This window comes from Gambusia affinis, linkage group LG04 (assembly GCF_019740435.1).
Source record: "Gambusia affinis linkage group LG04, SWU_Gaff_1.0, whole genome shotgun sequence".
Classification (NCBI taxonomy): Eukaryota; Metazoa; Chordata; class Actinopteri; order Cyprinodontiformes; family Poeciliidae; genus Gambusia; species Gambusia affinis.
The window spans coordinates 28,735,452-28,751,204 of record NC_057871.1 but is presented as its reverse complement, the minus strand read 5'-3'; the positions used below and the strand labels follow the sequence as shown (position 1 = coordinate 28,751,204).

At 38.1% G+C, this 15,753-nt stretch overlaps 1 protein-coding gene across 2 annotated transcripts in view; it reads right to left on the bottom strand.

Annotated features, from left to right (window-relative positions):
• The window catches only part of fhip1aa (FHF complex subunit HOOK interacting protein 1Aa), a 32,183-nt gene extending 18,468 nt beyond the window's left edge, over positions 1–13,715 (bottom strand). The window contains exons 1-2 of one of the 2 annotated variants that reach the window (XM_044115704.1): positions 13,487–13,715; positions 29–89 (exon numbers count right to left, since the gene is read on the bottom strand). The gene's annotated coding sequence lies outside the window, so the exon portion shown is untranslated. Of the gene's footprint in view, positions 1–28; positions 90–3,400; positions 5,886–13,486 lie in introns of those variants that run through there. The other variant, XM_044115702.1, reaches the window with a different exon arrangement.
• Positions 13,716–15,753: the final 2,038 nt, after the last annotated feature.

The following is a 15,753-nucleotide window of genomic DNA, read 5'->3' as shown; positions in this document are numbered from 1 at the left end:
AGAGCGCGAACCACTGTGTGCCTCCTACCTCTCTGCGGCCATCTTTAGCAGGGACGCTCCGCTAGGCAGGCAAGGACCTCATCCTCGTTCTGTTGACACAGCAAAGAAATATGGAGATGTGTGAAGGAGAGGCGAGGCATGATGGGAAGTGAACTGACATGAGTAAAAGCTGCCTGGATGGAGATGCAGAGGAGGAGGTTATAGAGAGGGAGGGGTCAAAAAGTGAAAAACAGGTTGAGAGGAAGTCTACAGAGAAGGACAAAACACTGATGCAGCACATTCACATGTTTATAGTTCTACCAAAGGGGCAGTATTATGTGTTTTTCAGCCACATAGAGTCATTTTACAGCATAATCAAGTAATTATATTTCAGTTGTTAATGTGATGTAAAAGACATTTGAGTTCTTAATTTTAACGCCTTGAAATTGGGCGTCTGTCTCTTTAAGAAGCTCTCTTTCTAATGGAAACAGCAATTTTGAGAAAACTCTGGTTTGTCGATAAAAGCTTTTGACACTAGGATGAGGTCATTTCTTTTTCTTGAAACTTTTTCATATCACAAAACTGTAATGGAAACACTTTTTCACATCACACGAGTCACATGATCAACAACCAAATGTTTCCACTGGCGCAAACCACAAAGAAGAATTGAGAAATTGTGGGGGGTTTTACATTGGTGGAATATTGACAAAGTTTTGTGCACAATTGTAATGGGAGCGCAGATACTGAGAAGCAGCTCATCTGATGAGCTCATTGCAGATGCACCCTGTTTTGTCACCAGGTGTTTGCCAATTGCTGCTGGCTAGTTTGAAGGAGCTGAGAGCGGAGGTTGCGGGGGACGAGTGCTCTGTAAGACGTTAGCTCGGTAGTTTGGAAGCTGAAGCTCCAAAGACAAGCTTCGTCCTCGTGCAATGTTCACACAAGTGAACGGTTGCCACGGGAGATTAAATAATTTCTCAAGCAAGCATGAAAGAATCAAGGCAACACTCCAGGTATGTTTTTGATGAGGGAATAACATTAGAACACAATGTAAAGCTCGAAGAAAATGATGTGACCAGTCTGTTTAATGTTGACATCCTTATCAGATAACTTGGAGCCCAACTCCTTCAGAATGTTACACCCATCCTTTCCAGCACCAAATCAACAATGCTCAGGGTTTCCTTTCATCATGGAGGACAGTCATAGCGAGCTACTTAAACTGGTTTCCTTCATGATATTGCTCCTTTCGAGTGCAAAAAAAAAACAAACAAAAAAACAAAAAAAACTTCTTGATTTTCTTGGAAAGTTTCCTGTGCCGGCTGAGGGTGTGGGGTTGTGCAAACAGAGAGTGAGAGTGAGCCAGATGGAGGGAGGAGGTGCTGCATGTGTGTGTGCTAGTGGTTATGACTCACCCCCTTTAAGAGCTGCTTTCATGTCTTGCTAGGGACCAAACTCAGGTTTTCTCCAGCTAAGCAGCATCACCTGCTTAGGTGACCTCAAAATCACCAAAGGCTCCATTTACTGGATGAGCAGTTTTGTTTAAATACACAGAACTGTTTGGCTTAAAATAGCACTAGGAACAGTCTCAGAGAAGGATAGCAAACACATCAGCTGTACTTGTTTGCACTTTGTCATTTAACCTTCTGCCATTTGGGAAATTAGAAATATCGTACAGTAGAACTGCACCACCGCCCAAAAGTACCAAGAAACTACACTGTTTGTTCAATGAGAGCGTCAATAAATACCAGTAACATGGAAAACACAGTTACCGTGTGCAGCTTAGTGAGATACTGATCACATTTCTTTATGTGGATTTTGTCCTAAGGAAACACATTACATTTGGGAATGTTTTTCAAGACCTTTTTTGGCTATAATTACTGTGACATACACAGTCAGTTACCTAAAAAAGAAGTAGTAAAAAGTTCTTAAAATCACTTTTATTGTTATTGCAATATTACCACAAAATATGATAAAGCTCTGAACAAAAAGTCCCAATCACCCTCCCCTACTATGTCACCTGCTATGGCTCCTACATCGTCACAGATAGTCTACAGCTTTTACATCTAGTCCCAGATGTGGTGCTTTTCCACCCTAGTTTCATGTTGAACCCAAACCTCCCAGGAGCATTGTTCAGTATCGAAGGTACAGTACTGTTTGTGACTGTAGGGAACTAAAACGTGTCTCGTTCTAATGCTCACCCAAATCAGCCTGCTTCCTAAACACCAAGGCGAGACAAACTTGATAAACTCGTCCAGCCTTGTTGGTCACAGTTCTGACTGTGACAGTGTGAAAACATTTAGGCAAATCATTTTTCCTCTTGCAGCCTTTACTTCACTTATAAATGTCAACACGTATCTGCCTCTATCTGATTGAATTTTCTCCAGTCTTAGCCTTTTTGAAGAGTAACTATGAGAAATATGGTTGTCTTAACTTGGTTAAAGTTCACTTTTACCAAAGGACAAGAGCAATACAATGATGTGTAAAACAGATAGAAACTACCTTTGGATTAGATATTTTCTTTTATATTTATGATCTTGATTTAAATAAATTGTTTTTCATCTGAAGAACTGCACCCAAATTTCTTTATACAAAGTTTTATTACCACAATAAGAATAAAGAGTCTATTCTATTCAGACAATTTGATCAACTTTTTAAAACCTTTATATACATTAAAGATGCTAGGTTTACATTTATTTGTACAGAAGGTGATAACAGTGTATTGGATTATAACACTGGGGATTTCCAGAGAAAACCATGTTTAATTATTTTTCCAAATTTAAAATGCTACAGTCAGAAGAAAAAAAGTGTGTGCAGAACTCTGTTTGATATTCCAACAGCTGGCGTTATCAGCACAATCCTTCCAGCTGTTACGCTATAGGATCAAACAGATTGTCTTCTTCAGTCCGACTCAGCTGCTGGTGAGGATTGATTGCTACTTTTTCATCAAGGTGTGAAACTAAAGAGTAAATGTTAAAATATGTAAACAAAATAAGATTTTCTTACTTCCAACAAAACCTTAAACGTACCAAAATGTGAAGGGATGCAGTGAAATAATGAAACCTGGCACTGCTTTCACCCATGGTGACATCACTCACACCGTCTGCTGCTTTCCTCTGTGAAATGTTTCTACTAACAAAAAAAAAAATCAATATTCCCATTAACTCGAAATGAGCTCATTACAAGCAGACAGACGGTCGTAACAGGTAATCAGGGTTTTACCAAAATATATCGCCCTCTCGCCCTAAACTAAACCCCACACAGAGGCTGCTGCAGACCCACACAGTGGAAACTCTATTCCTGGTGGGACTGCATAATGAGTAGCACTCACTGACATGAGATCAGCTTTGAAAGGATTAGAAGAGCAGATAAAAAAAAAAATTGAGATTGATGCCAAGTAAATATTGTGAAATGAAAGAAAGCTCACCTGGAAGGCTTTTATCTCTTTCTGTTTCCCTGATCAGGTTTCTGGCTTTGTCTGTCAACCCAAACAGTTTCATAAAGGTGTGGTGAGGACAAGTAGTGCCGTACACACCCTTTTCTCATGAAGATACATGAGCTTTCATGTTAAGCAAAAAAGCTCAAAGATGACGAGGTCAACCTCACACAAATGTTTCATGTCATAGTTTGAAATCTTTTTCTTTACCTGTGAAAACAAGCTGTCCGGACAACGTCTGATGGGTTCTTTGTTTTATCTTTTTTTTTTTTTTTTTTTTTTTTTACCAAATGAGACCAATGTCCAACTTTGTCTAAACGGCACTATTCTAGTAATGTCACCGTCCAAAAAATCAGATTTGTGCCACTTCCAAATGTGAAACTAATTTGGACGCGTAACCAAGGGTCTGCAGTATAAACTATCATATTGCATCTTAACGGACTTTTACATCATTGATGTAATACATGCATTGTAATTTTGCACCAATAGAAACCAGTAAATCTGGATTCATCAAAGGCTGAAAGTTGAAATTCTGAAGGAAGTCCGTCAGTGAAGAACATCACCTCACAATCCCACCACTCTTGGTTCTGACTACACATCCAGACACTGAGCAGGCTGCTGTCACTGCTCCACCAAAAGCCACTGCTGTTAGTTGTGGTTTCTTTTTATTAGCTTCCATTGTCTTGTTATGATCCTGTGACGATACTGTCAGCTCCCATTTCTCTACAACTTTAAAATCCATCAGAGTAGTATCAGACACCAAAAGGCCAATGGTGTCATTTTCAGGCAACTGACACCAGAGTCACCATCACGTTGGATAGTAGGCCAAGCTTTCTGCTGGGAAACACATTAATCTGATCTACACAAAAGCCAACAAAACCTTTCCTAAGTGGACTGTCTGGAATTCTAAAAATACGGATCTCATCTGGTCATACACCTAAAAGAAATGGGAAGGACACATACATCTTCCAGTTCCTTGGCTGAGGTTGTTGCTGGCAGGTGGAAAATTTACCAGTGACCATAGCAACGGTAAGGACAAACATGTCCTTTAAACAGATAGCCGCTGCTGAAATATTCAGGGTCTAGGTGGAGCTGAGAGGACAGAGGGAGTGAAGCCTCTGTGTTCATAGAACCCAGCGGGAAGGAAAGGGTTCTGATCTCTGCTGCATTCAGTCTGCAGGGCGCTGACCCCATGACCCTACAGCTACCTTTTGAATTGTTCATGTTAATATTTTATCAAGCTCTTCTTGTTTATGTCGCAGTAGCAAATAATGAAAACAGTGCAGGAAAGACTTCCACATGTTCATTTAAAAAAACTGTGCCAGTTTAACAGGTTGTAAAACACAGAACTACTGAGGGGCATGGATTCTAATTTCTACCATTAGGTCTGATTTAAAACAGAAATATTTTTAAAAAAATGTTACTATCACAACATTCAATTCTACATGGACAAAACAGAACTGCAGTGAATTATTTAGAAAATTAATACCAAACCAAAAGAAATGAGTTTATGTACAAAATAATTGTTGTAGAAATCTTAAAACCTGTTAGTGTTGAATTTCTAAATGAACCAAACAGGAAGTTCTTCTATTTCCAAGAACTCCGTGTCTTTGTATTGCCTCTATTGATGCCTGTTAATCTGGTGTTCAAACTGTTCCAACCCTAACCTTGCAACAGATTAAATAAGGTCTCATTTCCTCAATTTGAATCGGACAATTTGCAAGATTGTGTGGAGAAATGCTTGTTAAATCTGTATTTAAGACTCTTTTTGCCAGAGTAGACAATAAAGTCTAAAACAAATAGACTTTATTTGTTTTGAAACACAATATATTTTGTATTTCCATTGACCAAAATGTATCACTCTCTTACCCTAATGTAATTGCACAAATTGGAATTACAAAAATAAATTTACTTAATGGAAACGCGGCAAAATTCATCAAGACAACGAGATTTTGGTCTTTCATTCAAAACAACATTTTGATTTAAGTTTCAATAAAAGCTTCAAAAACACTACATGACTTTCTCTTCCAAACGTGTCCCTGGCTCTTTAACAACACTGCAGGCTGACTCCACCTTGGCAGATAATACTGTTATATGAGCAGTTAGTGCGGCTCCAGGCTAAAAGCTGTGTTTATTACTGAATGGGTTCCATATTGCTCACTTTTACCAACAAGTCCAAACATAAACTCAGGCAAACACCCATGTTTTAACACACAGAACAGAGGAAGTTAATGAGACACATCACTAAAGACAAAACTGTTTGGTTTGAAGGAGAAATGCACCATATCAGAATCCAAGCCATAAATTATGGAAAAGGTAACCAAGGGCAACAACAGCAGAGAAGAAACCTCTGATGTAATCCACCATTGAAAGTTTGAGAAGCTCTGATTGGAGACGGCAAACTGCTTCTAACAAATCACAAATGCTGTCATGACATCCCTAACCTGGGTGTGTACAAGCCTGTGGGTGTGTGTGTGTGTGTGCGTGGGGGGTTGGCATGTGTGTGTGTACGTGTGCATGTGGTCAAACTGTAAGGACCACTTTCCTAATACATACCATGTTGTGGGGACTGACTGCAAAAGAAGAAATGCTGTTTTTGATTTGGGGTAAGATTTAGGACAAAAGGTGTGAATTGATTTTAAGTCTTGTTTAGGGTAAGGGTCAGAGTTAGAATATAGGAATGAATGAAAAATGAATGGAAGTCAATGCAAAGTCCTTGTGAAGATAGAAACCAGATTGCTCTTCCAAATGGTCAATAACCCTCAGCATTGAGGCGAAGTGGTTACAAACTGGCTTCAGGACAACAGGGTTAATGTTGTGGTGCGGCCATCACAAACACTGATCTGAGTCCTGAGGAGAAGTTGTGAGAAGATCTGAAAAGGTGTGTGTGAGAGAGGCGGCCAACAAAATGGACTCTTGAGGAAGGAAACCCAAAAGGTTTGACCCAAATAATACAGTTTAAAATACAGTTATGAACAAATGTATGTAAACTATTGAATTCAAGGAATATTACAAAGAAAATCTCTTCAAAATGAATCTGGCATTTAGCAAATAGAACTAATTCTAAGCTAAAACAAGAAAAGTGTGGTCTGAGTTAACTTCAGACAGTGACAAAACTATCTTGGTGTTAATTTTACACCAAGATATTTGAGATATAATCTCAAATATCTGGTATGTGTGCAAAGTTAGGTGTCATTCACTCCTTCACCTGCGTCTGTGAGGAACCACAGCATTAGAACCTGACAGAGGCTGAATGTGTTTGGCTTTTGTTTCCTCTTAATCAGGAGGGCATGGGCACAAATTCCACTCAGAAATATTCTGACCTTGTAAATCAGACTGGGTGGCTGTGAACTGGGTTTTGAAATTCTGTAAAATAAAAAGAAAGACCAAAAAAAAGAGGAAAAAAGTCTGAATTCTTTTTTGTTTTTAAGTGATCATATAATTCTCAATCATATAATTAATAGTTACATTAGTCAAACATTGTTCCATCCAGTCATCCATTTTCTAAAACCCTTGTTTTTAGATTAAACTTTTAGATTAAACTCAAATTTTCAAAACCAAACAGGAACATTTCTGAGATTCAAAAGTCAAAAATCTTTCACTATTGAAACTCAGAAATATCCTTTTTTTTTAAGAAAACTTCTGAAATAAATCTTCAGAATTTCTGAGTTGTCCAGTTGAAATTCGCTCCTTTCTTTCTTTCTCTCTACATTTGTTCTGAATACTTCGTCATACAGAAGCGCTTCATTGACATCATGCCTCGTTTTTGAACAACAGCTCCATTCTCTGAGCGTCTGGTGTCAAACCGCCACAGTGCTGGCCAATGACATCATTTCCACTTTCATGTTGCCGTGGCGAGGCTGCAGTCTGTCACGGCACGATACAATGACCCACTGTCAGCGATAAGGTGTGTTTTTGTGTGCAGGTACATTCTATCTCTGCTCCTGCTGCTCTCTTTGTGTCTCGTTTGCATCGGCCCTCCTGCTGATAACACAGCCCTGTTTGCATGTGGAAAGCGCAGAATATCAAGCATTACTCTCTTTATCTGGGAGATGAAAGCAATAAGAAGCTGATTTTCCTGGGTTTTGATGCCAAACCAAGCAAACATTGCAGCTTTTTAAAGGATCAAAGTATTCCTAAATGTTTTGATTTATCAAATAAATATCGGACAAACATAACCAGGATAAATACAAACTTGAGTTTTTAAAGGTTTTAATTCACTAAAGAAAAAAAGATAAGTAAATCAACCGGTAAAATATTACAGACAAGTCCATAAGGCTTCCAGACTCCAGAACCACAAACAGAGCTGTTATCCACAACTGAACCAAACCTCGAAAAATCACTTCCTACAATCCTCCAGGTGTTCTGAACTTTATTCTTACATCTGGTAAAAAAACAAACAGGATTTTACACGAAGGTGGCAGTGTGATGGAGGATTCCGAACATTTACACTTACTAAGTGAAGAAAATCGTGAAGGATTTCAGACATCTATTTCTGATCTTAAACTCGATCAGAACTGGATTACGGAGCACGACAGTAATCTGAAACACGCCACAAAGTCCACATCAGAACCTCTGGAGAGGTCTAGTCAAAGTTAAACTGATTGAGATGCAGTGGCATTACTTTAAACATGCGGCTGATGCTTGAAAAACCCTGGAATTGATTTAAAAAACAAAACAGGGCATAAATAAATGTATCCCCTCTCTGCTCCTGCATCAGAGGTAGGATATACAATTGATGTGTTGTAAAGTTTGGTTTTTAAACCAAATATGTGACAAGAATAAATGTATAAAATAGATGTTCGTAAAATGGTAACAAGAACTAAACTGAAACTTAAATTGTTAAAGGAGCAGCAGAAAGTGTGGAAGCTGCAGCTCTGAGGAGGAGCTTCGTCTGAAGGCGGAGCTAGGTCCACCAAGGTGTTTTGTGCAACCAAATGATTGCTATGGGAAATTAAAGGATGTCTCAAACATGCACTAAGGAATCAAGGCAGCATGTTTTTGATGATGTAATAACATTATAATATTATGTAAAGCTCAAGAGAGGATTTTACAAAATTGCGCCATTTTAAAGACCCTTCAGAATCAGTCTGGAAGGACCTGCGATCATGTGAGCTTTAACTTGTTGATCCTGAATCTGACCTTCGTCAGAGAGATTAGCTGGACAAAGCAGTGCCAGACATTCTGATCCATTAATACGAAGGAATTGGTTGAAAGTCAGCCTGAACTCCTGAGATTCAGCCAAATCCAGCTTCCAAAGCAGGGTGAGTGTTGGTAAAGTGGGCGACAAAATTCAAGCTAATCCCAAACACGGGACAAGCTAGGCCTGTTTCAGGGCTTCACACACACACTAAAGCACCTGCCATCTGACAAATTCTATCATATTTTGTCATAATTTATGTACAAATCAAGGCATAATCTTAGAGGGATTAACAAATTAAATAATTTTTAAATTTTTTACCCCTCTAGTGGGTTTTTTGTGGGCTCTAGTGTCCCTTATATGACAGTAGGCTGACAGGAAAGGGGGAGGAAGATGGGGGAAGACATGCGGCAAATGTCGCCAGGTCCGGGAATCGAACCAGCGACAGCTGTGTCGAGGACTCAAGGCCTCCAAATGTGGGTCTTGCTATCCCCTACGCCACCACAGCACGCCCCAAGCTAAATCATTTTAAATTCACTTTGCAAATCATATGAAGTGCATATATTTCATCGCTCCAGACGAAATATATCTATATATCTGGAGAGATATATCTATATATGGTACACTTTGAAATGCACATATTTTCAGGGTTTACATAGATGTTTTGTCCAGTTTTCCCACACTAAAAATGGGATAAAAACAAATGCATTCCATGTTTTTTAGATTTTTATTTGCAAAGCGTTGTGAGAAACCATCGTTTCTGCAATTCTGCACTACTTTATGTTGGTTGCACACATGATATCAAGATCCCAACAAATCTGGGATTGTAGTTTTGTTCATTTGCTTCAGCTCATCTTATTGTGATCAGATTAACTCTTAATTATTGTAGTTTTATGTTTATTATTTACTTCCTGATTAGTTTTTGTCACAAACTTGTTTTCGTACCTCCTCTGTTAGTGCTTAATCCTCTTTGCTCCCATGTTTTCTCTCTCTCTAGATGCGTTTCCATTGACCGTAAAAAGGGCGCAAATTGGATTTACAGAAGTACATTTGCTTAGGAAAATTTAGTGGAAGCAGGGCAATTTAAAAAAACTAAAGTTTTCAATAAAAAGTTTTTGTCCTAGAATGAGGTGGTTGTTCAACTATTGAATTTGCAAAACTTTGATGGAAAAAGTTTCTTCACATCACACAAGTCGTGTGATCAATGACCAGATGTTACTGCTGGTGGAAAAGATGAAGAAGACGACAGGAAGTGGTAGGAGGATGATGGACACGGCATGTTTTTTTAGCCACTCACCGCATAAACAAACTTATTCATGTGTGATTTTAACAGCATTTCTTATTTAATGGAAAGACCTCAATAGCGAAATTGTGTTTTTGTTCATTAACGGAATATCGACAAAGTTTTGCGCATCTCTCTCTCTCTCTAATAATTCACATTCTCTCGCCGCCTCAACCTGCCTGCATTCCGGTTCAGACACCACCTAAAACCATGACATAAAGTCTCAATGGAAAACAGCTTAAAGCTGCTGGTTGTAAACAAACAAACAAAAAAAAATAATGTAACTATTTTCAAGTTAAAATAAAACTGCATTTCCAGGCTTTTATTGCCTCACTCATAAAACAGGAACACAAAACGGGCAAATAAATTCCAGCTCCTAATCTGTGACCAGAAGGAGAACATTGAATCAAATTTGTGTGAGACAAATAGAGCTTCTTTATGTGAACTCCCATTCCTAAAAATGACATGATGATTAATCTGGTACACATTCCTCTCATTCCTCCAATTTGATCAAGTTTGCATTGTCTGAACTGCATAACAGAAGGCAGACAGACCAGCTGACATCAGGCTGGGATGGAGATTTCTTATCTGAAGTGTTCTGATATTGTGTTGGAACAAGTTAAACAGAGAAGATACTGCAGCGTAAACTGAACATGTTCCTAGAGCTGCCTCAATAAGCAATAAATCAGTTAATCACATGATCCATTTAAAGCAGCTCAATAATTTACATTTGCATGATTTATTGTTTTTCTTTTTTCCCTCTTTCTACCAAAAACTGGAAGACAAAAGCCTGATGCTTTGCTCACAACGAGCCCTTTCTTAAATTTTGTTTACAGAGGCTTCAAAATTCATCTTATCTGTTGTTCTCTTTATTTATTTGTATGTTTTTATTTCGTCAAGTTCCAGTGTTAAATGTTCCTAAGAATTTAAAGTTCTTTGATCTTTGACAATGTGTTCTTGCATTATCATGACATTACTTGATTGCTATACCATTATTACTTGGAAATGGTCTCAAAACAACAATATTATTGTTTATTGTAATAACATCTGAGACATTTTTGATCTTCGAGATCATATGCCATGATTATATTAGTTAAAAATGGTCTTACAATGACAATACTATGATTTATCGTAATAACTTCTGGCGCAATTTATTGTCCAGCAAAATTAGTTATTGTGACAGCTATAGTGTGTGTGTGTGTGTGTGTGTGTGTGTGTGTGTGTGTGTGTGTGTGTGTGTGTGTGTGTGTGTGTGTGTGTGTGTGTGTGTGTGTGTGTGTGTGTGTGTGTGTGTGTGTGCAGATGTCTAATGTAAATGTTTGTAGAGACCAACTGTTTTGATTTTGTTGTTGTTGATATAAATTGGTCCAAGTTTGACATTTGGAAATTTTTACTTCTTGTTCATGTAACCATGACCCAAACTCCACTTGGTTATTTAGATAATAAGCTAATTATCTCCATGGTAACTCCATGTCATGAGAAGGCTGTGAGGTGTGGCTGTCAGCTTCGCTTTCATGAGGAAACGTTGTGGGCTCTCGCTCGCCAGAGACCGTCAAAACTCAGAGGGAAGCGTAAAACAAGTGATCGTTCCCTACAGCGTCTCCAGATCAACTTGCTGATCGTCCAGACGGTCGCTACCGACAACAAGCAGCGAACAGGGATCCCCCCCCTCTGATCCCACCACAACTAATTTCCTGTGGCCAGCAGGACTGCAAACAAATTCACTCTCCAACGCTCATATTGTCTCTGATAATTCAGTCACTAATTAAGCAATCAAGTCTGACCTTGGAGTATGAAAACTGTACATGTTTTCTCTTGACCACAAAAAAAACAATAAAGGAAAAGATAAACATGTCAGTGTAATAAAGGATGACCAGACATACAGTCGTACTCAATAATCCAATTACAATCCAACCAGGCTTCCTTGTCTGATTAAAATAACCTTAAAAATTAACAACCTTTAATCAGGTATTAAATATGTATTTCATTAAACCCACATTCCTGTATTAAAACGATTGTTCTAATGTTTTATGTAATGTTTTAATCTTAAATGTCATGTTTTCTTCAGGTGGAAGCAGAAAATGATTATAATTCACTATGTGGAATTAATCTACATAATGACTTTCACTGAGCTGTTAAAATGAAAGAACTTTTCATTAATATTCTAATTTACTGAATGCTTTTCATAGTGCTGCAAAAAGTATCCTGCATGTGAAAATGTTAGGTAGAAATCCCAGCAGTGCTTCTCTTTGAAGGAAGAACAGACACCTGACCTCTTGGAACAAAATTAGCGACGAAGCTACATTAGCTCATATATTCAAAGAGTTCAAAGACGTAATCTTGTATGCATATACACAAAACAAGACTTATTAAGTTAAAAGGCTTTGGTTCAGACTGGCATCTCCCTCAGTTGCTGTGTCTAGAAGACTAGAAGTTATTCTTTTAGTTACAAAAAGAAACAATAAACAACATTTTGTCTCAAAGATGGATTCAATGTGTCGTCGTTTCTTTCCCTTAATAAAAGTCTGTGCCACATTTGGGCACAAAAGCACAAAATAATCAAACGGATGTCTTTTTTAAAGAGTTTTAACAATGTTCATTTTACATTTATCTACAGAGAATAAAAATCAGAGAAACGGATCATTTTAAGTGGTCTCTTCATTTTTTCCAGAGCTACATGTAAAAAATATTGTTTTATAAATGTTGCATACAGCATCTTTAAGTATCTGGCTAATTCTATTAAAAACATTTTTAAATAATAAATTGCACTTCATAATTTAAAGCGCACTTTGAAGTGCACTTTAAATTATAAATAATAATTTTAGAGATGATACATTTTCTGTACAAACCTACAGAAATACAAACTCGCACCTAGTCAGACCCTGTAGATAAACAAGAAACCTGAACAACACACTAATAATGCACCACTGCCGAAAACAGGTGATTGTGAAACACACACACACACACACACACACGCACACACACACACAGCAATGGCTCCACGGCCAGCCATTAAAGATTGATAACGCTTGCAGGTAACCCAACACCTGCAGCACCGTGCCTCCCTGAGCTCCTCCTAACAGCTCAGTCACAACAAGCTGCTCCTCTTCTCTTTGCCATAATCTTGGATGTGATGTTTTCTTATACAAGTTTCTACATCTTATATAAAAGTACAACACGGCTACGCTCTAGAAACGCGTCGTTGCGTGACGCAGGGACTGCTCGGTTTATTGGCTGCGCGTGGCTGCCAAAGTGAATGTAACTCCATCTGCCTGGCCCTGATAAGTCTCCATGTTTCCAACCAGGAGCCAAACAACAACCAGAGGTTTTCACTTCTATAACTTTCTAAACATGTAACACAAGTCGGGGGTTTTGTGTGTGTATGTGTGTGTGTGTGTGTGTGTGTGTGTGTGTGTGTGTGCGTGTGTGTGTGTGTGTGTGTGTCTTAGTAATATGCTGTTTATTCCCCAAACAGTAAGCCCAACGCAACACCAGCAGCGCCAGCTTGGAGAGTTCCCACCTCTCCACCCAACCCACACCAGTCAGTCACGGAGTCCGCAACTGTCCCGAGAAAACTGGAACAGGTGTGTCAGTCAGGTCTGAAGTTGGCGTACGAGTTAAACTGGGTGAGGAGGACAGTTTGCTCCTTTCTTACCGTCGTCAGACGCTGTGAACGGCGTCGACCCGTGGCACCTTTCTATAAACAGAAACCCTCTCAGCGCGTCTTCTGGAGATTAAATATCCGTGTTTTATTCCACGTCCCGCCGCACGCGGGGGGCCACTTCACTAATAGAAACCAACACACAGGGAAGCTTCTTAGCGCGCGCCGTAGGTGAAACCCCCAGTAAATCCTTTATGTGGAGGCTCCTCCCACCCGCAGACCCAGTTCCACCTCAGATGGAGCGCTTCTGGTTTCACAACCAATCTGAACCCACGCTACAGCTGGTTCTCTGGAGAAATTTGACTCATTTTACACTACAATGCTTGCTTTAATTGAGATAAAGTTCAAACATGCTGCAAGAAAATATTGGAGACTAAAACTGTCTGAGTTTTGGTGTGAGAACCTTAATAATGAGTCATATCCTCACCATTTCTTGCCAGAATTGTATTTATTTTTATTTTGCCTAAATAGACTTTTGGTAATGAAAAGGGGGAGGTTTTTTCTCTCCAAAATCACTTTTGGCAAAAAATGACTCAAGCCATTTTTTAAAGAAAGGTAGCGTTATTAAAAACAGATCTTAATACTCAATTCATTAAATACTAACACCACATCAATGCCTTGAAATATTTATTTGCCATTCTGTTAAAATGGGAAAATTCCCTTTTTAAGTAATCTTGCTCATGTTTGAAGAATTTGTTGTTCAACAAGAGAAAGCAAAAATATTTATAATCTTCAAACATTTCACTAGACTGGAGTCTCACCATAAAGTTCGTACTGAACTGGATTAGATTTTAGTGAAAGAAGTGCGAGTAAGATGGTCAAAAGCGAGTCTGTAGCGACCTCCAGTGGTAGATATATGCTAACAACTAAAAGTCATTTAAATCTGAATTTGTTTTTTTTTAATGTGCCGAACCTTGCTTAATTCAAACTAATTGTAAGATTACTTTAATGAATTTATCTTTTTTCGCAAATAATTACTCTTGTGATGAAGAATAGTGTTTTAAACCCAGCTAGTAAAATTTACCATATGTTTTATTAATCAAAAGGAAGTACAGAACCCTTTCACAGTGGTTTGGAAGGCCAGCTAATAGAAAGATCGACTTAGCTGTAGCCGCTGCTAAACTACTTAAGCCACATAAAATGTTCAATTAGATTTGATGATATAAAAACTCCTTTTAAATTTAATAAAGTGCCTGTCCTGTAAACCTGTTTTTTGACAACATATTTATCTGGGAATAACTAGTCCAGCTGGCTGCTCACCTGAAGCTATCAGGACGTTAGCATCAGCGCAACTTTATATTATTCAGCAGCCTAATTTATCTGTAGTATAGAAGGTTAATTTAAATCTGATAAAAAATACAAATTTGGGGAGTGGTCAAAAAAATACTCAAGTTTTGAAAAATTTTTCTGTCGGTGAAATTAGCTTTGGCAGCATTTACTTTTGTGGCCTAATAAATCTTTATTAAACAGTCCTTGACCCCTAGAAAACATTAAGCTTGTTAAGATCACATAGTCAGCTGGGAATAATAGCTTTTGGGGCTTGATTTCAACATATATTTTTAAATATGGTATCCCAAAAGTGCCATGTCTGCTGTTAGTGGCCAATATTGAAATTTGTATTATTTTCATTTCTTAAAGAATCTTCATTTTAAAAGTAAGCTTTTTATACGGTGCATTTTCATGTTTTGCAATATGATTTATGTATATTTAAAGAATATCATTACATATAAGTGTCAATTGATCACGTTTAAACAAGATACTATCATGTTTCAACAAGATAACTATCACGTTTTAACAAGATAGTTATAGCGTGATACTTGTCTTAGACGAAATACGTATCTTGTTTAAACGTGATCGTGCTAGACAAAGGATTTTTCCTGTGTTTTAGCAAAGAGCTTCTGTACAAATCAAACCAAAATTAATACTGTTCCATCTGAGGACAGTCGGAAATAAAAGCCACTTATGTTTTTCAGTTGAATGTGTTTGGCTCATTTGTCTACACTGGACCACATATATACAAGCATGAACAGAAGCACACGCCTAATAGGATTAAAGATAAAAAAGTGTGCAACACCCCCGACCCCAAATGAAGGATTGTGGATTTACTGATGAACAGTAACAGGTTTAGATAGTGAGGTTTATTGGAAGTAAACCCTGAGTTTCACTGTAATAGCTGTATGCACAAACACACACAAAAAGGACAGTGGAAGCTACAAAAACACTCTTACAACCAGAATGTTTCAACTATAGATAATGTTCAC